Here is a 10755-nt window from a genome sequence, read left to right on the forward strand (position 1 = left end):
GGTGTTGTGGGATGGGTCAAAAGAAGTAGAGGAAGAAGACCCTGCTCCGCGATGCTGTGGTTACTGTGCACAGCACCGTTTTAAGGCCTCAAGAAGAGGAAGAAGATCTACTTACTAGAATTCGGAAATAGGTCTTAGGGGGTGTCGAGTAGGGGGTTAATGGGGTCAGTAAATTGCGTGGTGATAATTAGAGGGGGCGGGGGTTAATAATAAAGGGGGGGGGGTTAATGGGAGAAGGTGGAATTCGTAATTAGGTCATATTCGGTTGCGAATAAGGGGTAAATGGGGTCAGTAAATTGCGTGCTGATAATTAAAAGGGGCGGGGGTTAACGGTAATGGGGGGGGGCTAATGGGAGTAGGTGAAACTCGAAAATAGGTCATGTGAGGTGTCGAATACTAGGTAAATGGGGTCAGTAAATTGCGTGGTGATAACCAGAGGGGTCGGGGGGTTAGGGTAAAGGGGGGGCTATTGGGAGTATGTGGAGTTCGTATTTAGGTCATGTTCGGTATCAAATAAGGGGTAAATGGGGTCAGTAAATTGCGTGGTGATAATTAAAAGGGGCTGGGGTTAACGGTAATTGGGGGGGGCTAGTGGGAGTATGTGTAATTCGTAGTTACCAAGGCCTGATCATGTGCTAGACTCTTAATATGTATTCACCACGGCCTGATCATATGCTAGATTCATGATATGTAATCATAACGGCCTGATCATGTGCTAGACTCGTGGTATCAGTTAACCAAGACCTGATCATGTGCTGAACTCGTGATATGTGTTCACCACTGCCCGATCATGTGCTAGACTCGTTATATAAGCTCACCACGGCCAGATCATATGCTAGACTCGTGTAAGAAGTTCACCATGGCCTGATCATGTCCTGGACTCGTTATATGTATTCACCACCGATTGATCATGTACTTGACTCGTGATATGGATTCACCATGGCCCGGTCATGTGCTATACTCGGTATGTGTATGAGTTGTGTTGCAATTCACTGCATTGTGTTGGATTTCATTTTTTTGTGTCCCATATGATTATAATGACTTCCTTTTCATTGTTATCTGTTCCATTTTATTGTTTTGTGTTGAATATCATCGAGCTCTATTCCACTTCATTGTATGGTGTTGCATTCCATTGTTCAAACTGCCCGGAGCGTTGATTTGAGGCTTCCTCATCATTTTCGACATATGATGAAGTGCCTCTTCGAATCAAAATACTTAAATGTAAAGAAATGGCATCATTTTACAATTTAATATAAAAATAGCTTAATGAAATCCATGGTAAAATGACAATAACTCCATTTGCGCTAGTCGTAAAGCAATTCTGATGGTACAATTCGATTCGGGGGACGTTTCTGCATGGCGTAGGTGCTTTTACAAAGTTAAGACCAAATACTTAGCGAGAAAATTCAACTTTTCTTGTTTCCCGCTGAGGGGACCATACCCCTAACACCTTTAATTTTGTCCGGAGCGCTGATATCAGGCCATGGACGGCTTCCTCATTCTTTTCTACATAAGGTGAAATGCCTCTGGGAATAAAACTAGGAATAAAAGCAGGTTTTATTCTGTAAATCAAAAAAATCATCGAAGATTCCAAACAGTTATTTGCAAATATATCCGCTAGTTTTTATCTTACAGCAATTCTGAGTGTACCATTCGATTCGTCGGAGTTTTCTGCATCGATTAGGTACCCTTTGCAAAGTTCAGAGTAAAAACTAAGCGAGAAATATCACTTTTTCCATTCATATCGACACAACACCCAACCTTATGAATTGCTGTTCCCTTAACTTAGCCTAACTCGATTTCACGCGTTAGGTTAGAGTAAGAAAACAGCAATTCATAAGATTGGGTGTTGTGTGATGGGTCAAAAGAAGAAGAGGAAGAAGACCCTGCTCCGCGATGCAGTGGTTACTGTGCACAGCACCGTTATAAGGCCTCAAGAAGAGGAAGAAGATCTACATACTAGAATTCGGAAATAGGTCATATGGGGTGTCGAGTAGGGGGTTAATGGGGTCAGTAAATTGCGTGGTGATAATTAGAGGGGGCGGGGGTTAATAATAAAGGGGGTGGGTTAATGGGAGAAGGTGGAATTCGTAATTAGGTCATATTCGGTTTCGATTAAGGGGTAAATGGGGTCAGTAAATTGCGTGCTGATAATTAAAAGGGGCGGGGGTTAACGGTAATGGGGAGGGGCTAATGGGAGTAGGTCAAACTCGAAAATAGGTCATGTGAGGTGTCGAATACTGGGCAAATGGGGTCAGTAAATTGCGTGGTGATAACCAGAGGGGGCGGGGGGTGAGGGTAAAGGGGGGGGCTATTGGGAGTATGTGGAATTCGTAATTAGGTCATGTTCGGTATCGAATAAGGGGTAAATGGGGTCAGTAAATTGCGTGGTGATAATTAAAAGGGGCTGGGGTTAACAGTAAATGGGGGGAGTAGTGGGAGCAGGTGTAATTCGTAGTTACCAAGGCCTGATCATGTGCTAGACTCATGATATGTGTTCACCACGGCCTTATCATGTGCTAGACTCGTGGTATGTAATCACCACAGCCTGATCATGTGCTAGACTCGTGGTATGAGTTAACCACGACCTGATCATGTGCTGGACTCGTGATATGTGTTCACCACTGCCCGATCATGTGCTAGACTCGTGGTAAAAGTTCACCACGGCCACATCATGTGCTAGACTCATTTAAGAAGTTCACCATGGCCTGATCATGTGCTGGACTCGTGATATGTTTTCACCACCGCCTGATCATGTGCTTGACTCGTGATATGGATTCACCATGGCCCGATCATGTGCTAGACTCGGTATGTGTATTAGTTGTGTTGCAATTCATTACATTGTGTTGGATTTCATTGTTTTGTGTTCCATATGAATATAATGACTTCCTTTTCATTGTTATCTGTTCCATTTTATTGTTTTGTGTTGAACTTCATCGAACTCTATTCCACTTCATGGTATGGTGTTGCATTCCATTGTTCAAATTGCCCGGAGCGTTGATTTCAGGCTTCCTCATCATTTTCGACATAAGATGAAGTGCCTCTTCGAATCAAAATACTTAAATATAAGGAAATGGCATCATTTTATTATTTAATATATAAATAGCCTAATGAAATCCATGGTAAAATGACAATAAATCCATTTGCGTTTGTCGTAAAGCAATTCTGAGGGTACCAATCGATTCGGGGGACGTTTCTGCATGGCGTAGGTGCTCTTTTCAAAGTTCAGACCAAATACTTAGCGAGAAAATTCAACTTTTCTTGTTTCTCCCAGAGGGGACCATACCCCTAACACCGATAATTTTGCCCGGAGCGTTGTTTCCAATCCAAGAACGGCTTCCTCATCCTTTTCTACATTAGGTGAAATGCCTCTGGGGAATAAAACTAGGAATAAAAGCGGGTCTTTTTCTGTAAATCATAAAAATCATCGAAGATTCCAAACAGTTATTTGCAAATATATCCGCTAGTTCTTATCTTAGAGCGATTCTGAGTGTAGCATTCGATTCGTCGGAGTTTTCTGCATCGATTAGGTACCCTTTGCAAAGTTCAGAGTAAAAACTAAGCGAGAAATATCACTTTTTCCATTCATGTCGACACAACACCCAACCTTATGAATTGCTGTTCCCTTAACTTAACCTAACTCGATTTCACGCGTTAGGTTAGAGTAAGAAAACAGCAATTCATAAGATTGGGTGTTAAGGTAAGGGTCAAAAGAAAAAGAGGAAGAAGACCTTGCTGCGCGATGCAGTGGTTACCGTGCATAGTTCCGTTATAAGGCCTCAAGAAGAGAAAGAAGATCTAGATGCTAGAATTCGGAAATAGGTCATATGGGGTGTCGAGTAGGGGTTTAATGGGGTCAGTAAATTGTTTGGTGATAATTAGATAGGGCGGGGGTTAATAATAAAGGGGGGGGTTAATGGGAGAAGGTGGAATTCGTAATTAGGTCATATTCGGTTGCGAATAAGGGGTAAATGGGGTCAGTAAATTGCGTGGTGATAATTAAAGGGGGCGGGGGTTAACGGTAATTGGGGGGGGCTAATGGGAGTAGGTGAAACTTGAAAATAGGTCATGTGAGGTGTCGAATACCGGTTAAATTGGGTCAGCAAACTGCGTGGTGATAATCAGAGGGGGCGGGGGGTTAGGGTAAGGTGGGGGGCTATTTTGAGTAGGTGGAATTCGTAATTAGGTCATGTTCGGTGTCGAATAGGGAGTAAATGGGGTCAGTAAATTTCGTGGTGATAATTAAAGGGGGCGGTGGTGAAATGTAATTGGGGGGAGCTAATGGGAATAGGTGGAATTCGAAAATAGGTCATGTCAGGCGCCAAATACGGAATAAATCGGGTCAGTAGTTTGCGTGGTGATAATTAAAGGGGGATGAGGTTGATCGTAATGTGGGGGACTAATGGGAGTAGGTGGAATATGGAAATGGCCTCATTTTATTTTATTTTTATAAAAATAGCCTAATAATATATATCGTAAAATGACAATAACTCCATTAGCGTTCATCGTAAAGCAATTCTGAAGGTACTGTTTGATTCCGCGGACGTTTCTTCATGGGGTAGGTGCCCATTTCAAAGTTCATACTAAAAACTAACCGATAAAATTCATCTTTTCTTGTTTTTCGCAAAGGGGACCATACCCCCAAACACCGTTAATTTTGCCTGGGTTGTTGATTTCAGGCCATGAACGGCTTCCTCATCCTTTTCTACATAAGATGAAATGCCTCTGGGAAATAGAAAAAGGAATAAAAGCCCTTTTTTTCTGTAAATCAAAAAAATCCCCGAACATTCCTGATAGTTATATGCAAATATATCCGTTAGTTTTTATCTTAGAGCAATTCTGAGTGTACCATTCGATTCGTCGGAGTTTTCTGCATCGATTAGGTACCCTTGGCAAGGTTCAGAGTAAAAACTAAGCAAGAAATATCACTTTTCACATACATGTCGACACAATACCCATCCTTATGAATTGCTGTTCCCTTACCTTAACCTAACTCGATTTCACGAGTTAGGTTAGAGTAAGAAAACAGCAATTCATAAGATTGGGTGTTGTGGGATGGGTCAAAAGAAGAAGAGGAAGAAGACCTTGCTCCGCGAAGCAGTGGTTACTGTGCATAGCTCCGTTATAAGGCCTCAAAAAGAGGAAAAAGATCTAGATGCTAGAATTCGGAAATAGGTCATATGGGGTGTCGAGTAGGGGGTTAATGAGGTCAGTAGATGGCGTGATGATAATTAGAGGGGGCGGGGATTCATGATAATGTGGGGGGGGGGGGCTAAAGTGAGTTGGTGGAATTCGTAATTAGTTCATGTTCGGTATCGAATAAGAGGTAAATGGGGTCAGTAAATTGCGTCGTGATAATTAAAGGGGGCGCGGGCTAACGGTAATGGTGGGGGGCTAATAGGAGTAGTTAAAACTCGAAAATAGGTCATGTGAGATGTCGAATACTGGTAAAATGGGGTCAGTAAATTGCGTGGTGAAAATCAGAGGGGGCGGGAGTTAGGATAAGGGGGGGGGGCTATTGGGAGTAGGTGGAATTCGTAATTAGGTCATGTTCGGTGTCGAATAGGGAGCAAATGGGGTCAGTAAATTGCGTGGTGATAATTAAAAGGGGCGGGGGTGAAAAGTAATAGGGGGGGCTAATGGGAATAGGTGGAATTCGAGAATAGGTCATGTCAGGTGTCGAATAGGGAATAAATCGGGTCAGTAATTTGCGTGGTGATAATTAAAGGGGGATGAGGTTGATGGTAATGAGGGGAGCTAATGGGAGAAGGTGGAATACGGAAATGGCTTCATTTTATTTTTTTATATAAAATTAGCCTAATAAAATACATCGTAAAATGACAATAACTCCATTACCGTTCTTCGTAAAGCAATTCTGTAAGTACCATTTGAATCGGTGGACGTTTATGCATGGGGTAGGTGCCCATTTCAAAGTTCATACTAAAAACTAAGCGATAAAATTCAACTTTTCTCGTTTTTTGCAAAGGGGACCATACCCCCAAACACCGCTAATTTTGCCCGGTGCGTTGCTTTCAGGCCATGAACGGCTTCCTCATCCTTTTCTACATAAGATGAAATGCCTCTGGGAAATAGAAAAAGGAATAAAAGCGATTTTTTTTCTGTAAATCAACTACTACTACTACGTACTACTACTACTACTATATACTACTACAGGTGTTATAAAGTGAAAACAGATGTCATTATGTTCAAAAAGTAATTTATTATGACCTTTACATATCCATGCATTGACCTCAAGTTTATAATATATTCGAGGTCAAGGTTGATGTGTAGTTTTCATGTAGGGACAAGCTGGCTAAGTACAGCTTGACCCCTGACCCCCAAGATGAGCTGACGCGCAGGAATAGTTATAAGTCTACCCTCGTAAGACAGCACTTTTGAGGATATCAGTGCATTCAGTCAGTCAGTTATTCAGTCAGCCAGTCAGTGACAGTCAGTCCAACCGTTAAGAAAGTCAGTCAGTCTCACACACACACACACACACACACACACACACACACACACACACACACAGAGAGAGAGAGAGAGAGAGAGAAGCCATGAAGAGTTTTCTGGCAAAGATGTGGTGTGCAAGAAATAGGGAATTGGAAGATTTGTAATGGATACTGCTTGTGTTGTTTTGTTTATTACAGGTTGTGCCGATACGAAGGCATGATCTTGATCTCCAACAGGTCACCAGGAAGGGTACAGCAAGAGCAAGAGCAAGACCGCCAGCCCGCCTCAGCCCCTCAGCCCGCCCTAAAGCTCCTTCCATGGCCTCCTGCAGGGCTTGAGGTGGTCAGGCTCCCCACAGTGCTGCCCCACGCAGTGCCAGGGCAGTGCCACACCTGTAATCTGCGGCGCCATGCCCGGTCTGAGGGCGCCGCTGGACTGTGAGTGTTTGACCTTATTTTCAAGCTACTATTTGACCATCGCAGGAATTATTACACGTTTCATTAGTCTTAATTAATGAATGAGTGACTCAAGTCATTGTTTTGGCTCTGGGCTGCCGCACATAACCTATTCCCAAAGCTTAAAAAGGACGTCAATCAGGCCTTCACGAGTGTTTTACAGGTTCAAGGTGCAGAGGAGGGGTCAAACTGCATCCAGGCTCACTAATATACCCATGCAAGTGACCCAGACTCCTAGGAAATCACATCAACACAAAACAAATTACTACAGAATCATACCCAACACACCGAATTCATCCAAAATCACACCCAACACACTCAATTGCTCCAGTGCTAACAACTGCAATATAAATGAGTGATTTTTTTTCTTCTATTTTTCTCTCTATCTTTTGCCGTTTCTGTGTGTGTGTGTGTGTGTGTGTGTGTGTGTGTGTGTGTGTGTGTAAGGTTAGATTAGGTTAGGTTAGGTAAGGTTTGGTAAGGTTAGATTAGGTTAGGTAGGGGTAGATTAGGTTTGCTAAGGTTTTGCAAGGTCATATTAGGTTAGGTAAGGTTAGATTAGGTTAGGTAAGGTTAGATAAGGTTTGGTAAGGTTAGATTAGGTTATGCATGGTTAGATTAGGTTAGATTAGGTTAGGTAAGGTTAGATTAAATTAGGTAAGGTTAGATTAGGTTTGGTAAGGTTAGATTAGGTTAGGTAGGGTTAGATTAGGTTTGGTAAGGCTAGATTAGGTTTGGTAAGGTTAGATAAGGTTTGGTAAGGTTACATTAGGTTAGGTAAAGTTAGATTAGGTTAGATAAGGTTATATTAGGTTAGGTAAGGTAAGGTTAGATTAGGTTAGGTAAGGTTAGATTAGGTTAGGTAAGGTTAGATGAGGTTTGCTAAGGTTAGATTAGGTTAGGTAGGGTTAGATTAGGTTTGGTAAGGTTAGATTAGGTTTGGTAAGGTTAGATAAGGTTTGGTAATCCAAATCACCATTCTGCAGGGAGTTGCCGGAGCCAGTGATGCCGTCGGACATAACAATAATAATAATAATAATAATAATAATAATAATAATAATAATAATAATAATAATAATAATAATAATAATAATCAAAATGACCATTCTGCAGGGAGTTGCCGGAGCCAGTGATGCCGTCGGACAAAACAATAATAATAATAATAATAATCAAAATGACCGTTCTGCAGGGAGTTGCCTGAGCCAGTGTTGACGTCGGACATGATGCCACACTTTGAGGACGTAGCGATCATTCCTAACCCCGGGGAGCGCGCCGAGGCCATGCGCCAGCTGATCAACCGCCTGCCAACCGCCAACCGCCTGCTGCTACAATACATGTTCAAGCATATGGGACACATCATTGCAAGGGTAACTAGGGATTTTCTTTATGGTAGTTATTTATTTGCTTTTATATTTATTTTTTTTCTCTCTCTCTCTCTCTCTCTCTCTCTCTCTCTCTCTCTCTCTCTCTCTCTCTCTCTCTCTCTCTCTCTCTCTCTCTCTCTCTCTCTCTCTCACCACTTCAGTAATCCTCTTCCTCCCTTCGTTTTACCAGTCTCATCACCGTTCTTCATCACCATTTTTCAACACCACCACCATGTCTCTGACCCTTTAACACCATCCTTACCCCCCTCCTCCTCCTCCTCCTCCTCTTCTTCCAAACCACCACCACCATCACCACCAAATCTCAACTCCATCACCCTTTCATCACCACTTTATCACCACTCAACACCAGTCGGTGGCGCCGTTTCAGGAGGTACTTTAGAGAGAAATCGAGTGCGTGCGTGCGTGCGTTCCGTGACCCCGGCCTTGTCCACGGTCCCTGTAAATACCTGTATATAACCTGTTCACCTAAGACAGACAACCCCCGGGGGCTCCCCTGTGGTCGGCCCCTCTCCCCCCGCCGTGGCCATCACCAGGGGCATTGAATTCTTTGTTAGTTTTGTACCCGTATCTCGTGACCTCCAGTGCCCCGCGTGGTGGCTTCGGCGGGGCGGTAACGGGGCGCGGCGAGGCGGGGCGGGGAGGGGTGACCCAAGACCATAGCTGGGCACGATAACAGAAAACCTTATTCCCGATAACCGATAACTGATAATGAAAAACCTTAACGTCGATAACCGATATTCGTTAACTAGAGACACAAATATAGGCGATAACCGATAACCGATACCCGATATAAATCCACAATTCCGATACTAGCTAGCGATAAGGCCGATAGGCGAAAACGATACTATATTGATATTTCAGATAGAACAACATTGATGAATTCAAATTTTCATTATCTGTATTTTAGGAAACTTACAAAACCTTAAAACCACACGTTGACACGTACATATGGACGGTAATACTAGAAATGCCTGAACCGGTGTTGTGTTATTTGGCGTCATCACCGTCAAAAATTGTTTACAAACACTGGTCTCTCGTGAACGGTGCATGCTCAGACCAGCAAGCGTAGACCTGTACAGTCTCACAAAGCTTTTAAACCGTAATTAAGAGTTGCTGGAAGGCTGAATCAGACATATAGTACAACTACCACCATCCTCGCTGTTTCTAGGACGACACTCTGTACGAGTTGTATTTATATGTACAGAGTGTACGTCGTTCTAGAAACAGCGAGGATGGTGGTACTGTATGTTTGATTCAGCTTTCCAGCAACTCTTAATGTGTTAAAAAAGCATTGTGAGACTGTACAGGTCTACACTTAATGGTCTGAGCATGCGCAGTTCACGAGAGACCAGTGTTTGTACACAAAAGCGCCTGCTTTTGACGATGGGACACCAAAAAACACAACACCGGGTGCCTTCAGTACCATGGCATGCTCACAAACGAATATGGAATATCAAATTTGAGGCAGTGAATAATCCTTTTGGGGGCAAAGTTAAATGATTTTTCTCTATGATATATTGATTTTTGAGTAGCATAAAAAAAATAACCTAGTGTTTTAATTTTCATGACCTAAGTATGAAATCTCATCACCGAAGATATTTCATACCCCGAAGTTTTTTCATACAACACCGGGCCACGCATGCGCAGTAGGGAGACAACATTTTTTTCCTGAGAGGCGGAAAAAAAGTAGCGATTATCGCTAGTTTGGTTACAAAAGTAACGAAGATACCGATATATATTTAAATAAGTAGCGGATGGCCGATAATCCGATTTTGTTATCAGCGATAAAGTATCGCGATAACTTATCGCGATAACGCCCAGCTATGCCCAAGACCCATATTCGTAACGTCTTGGGAAACGTATAGTGAACCCCCGAGACACTTAAGAATGCCCACCCTCCCTCCCCCGCCCCCCAGAGCAGCCCCCCGGCGTCAGGAAGGCTGGCAGCGAGCGGAGCGCTTTGTTGAGTTTCGTGGTTACGTCTTAGAAAAGAATCATTTGTTTTGTACATGTTGATGCCGATAACTCCTGATAAGACCCCGCGCTCCAAGTTACTGTAGCGGGAGGGAAGGCAGACTCAAGCCCGAATTTATAAACGTCTCGGGGCCTCAGATCGCTTGCTGGAAAAGACTACAGTAGAAGTTGCTCTGGGATTTTCATGGACTGTTTTGTGACCCTGGTGATAGCTTGACACGACCTCTACGCCTTCAACGGTAAAGTCACCCAAGAAAACCCGGTCAATCTTCCTGTGCCTGTTGGAAAAGCCTCTCGTGGAAGGTGCTCTGGGCTTTTCATGGACTGTTTTGTGACCCCGGTGATAGCTTGACATGAAAAATTACCCTATATTTAACCATCATTTTCTCAGATTAAAACTAGCTCTAACTCACTCTACCATACACTAAAATGTAAGCCAACAATCCCTCTCTCTAATCCACCCACCCCAGACTCTCTACCCTCCCTCA

The sequence above is a fragment of the Eriocheir sinensis genome, unplaced genomic scaffold (genome assembly GCF_024679095.1).
Source record: "Eriocheir sinensis breed Jianghai 21 unplaced genomic scaffold, ASM2467909v1 Scaffold48, whole genome shotgun sequence".
In the NCBI taxonomy this organism is placed as follows: Eukaryota; Metazoa; Arthropoda; class Malacostraca; order Decapoda; family Varunidae; genus Eriocheir; species Eriocheir sinensis.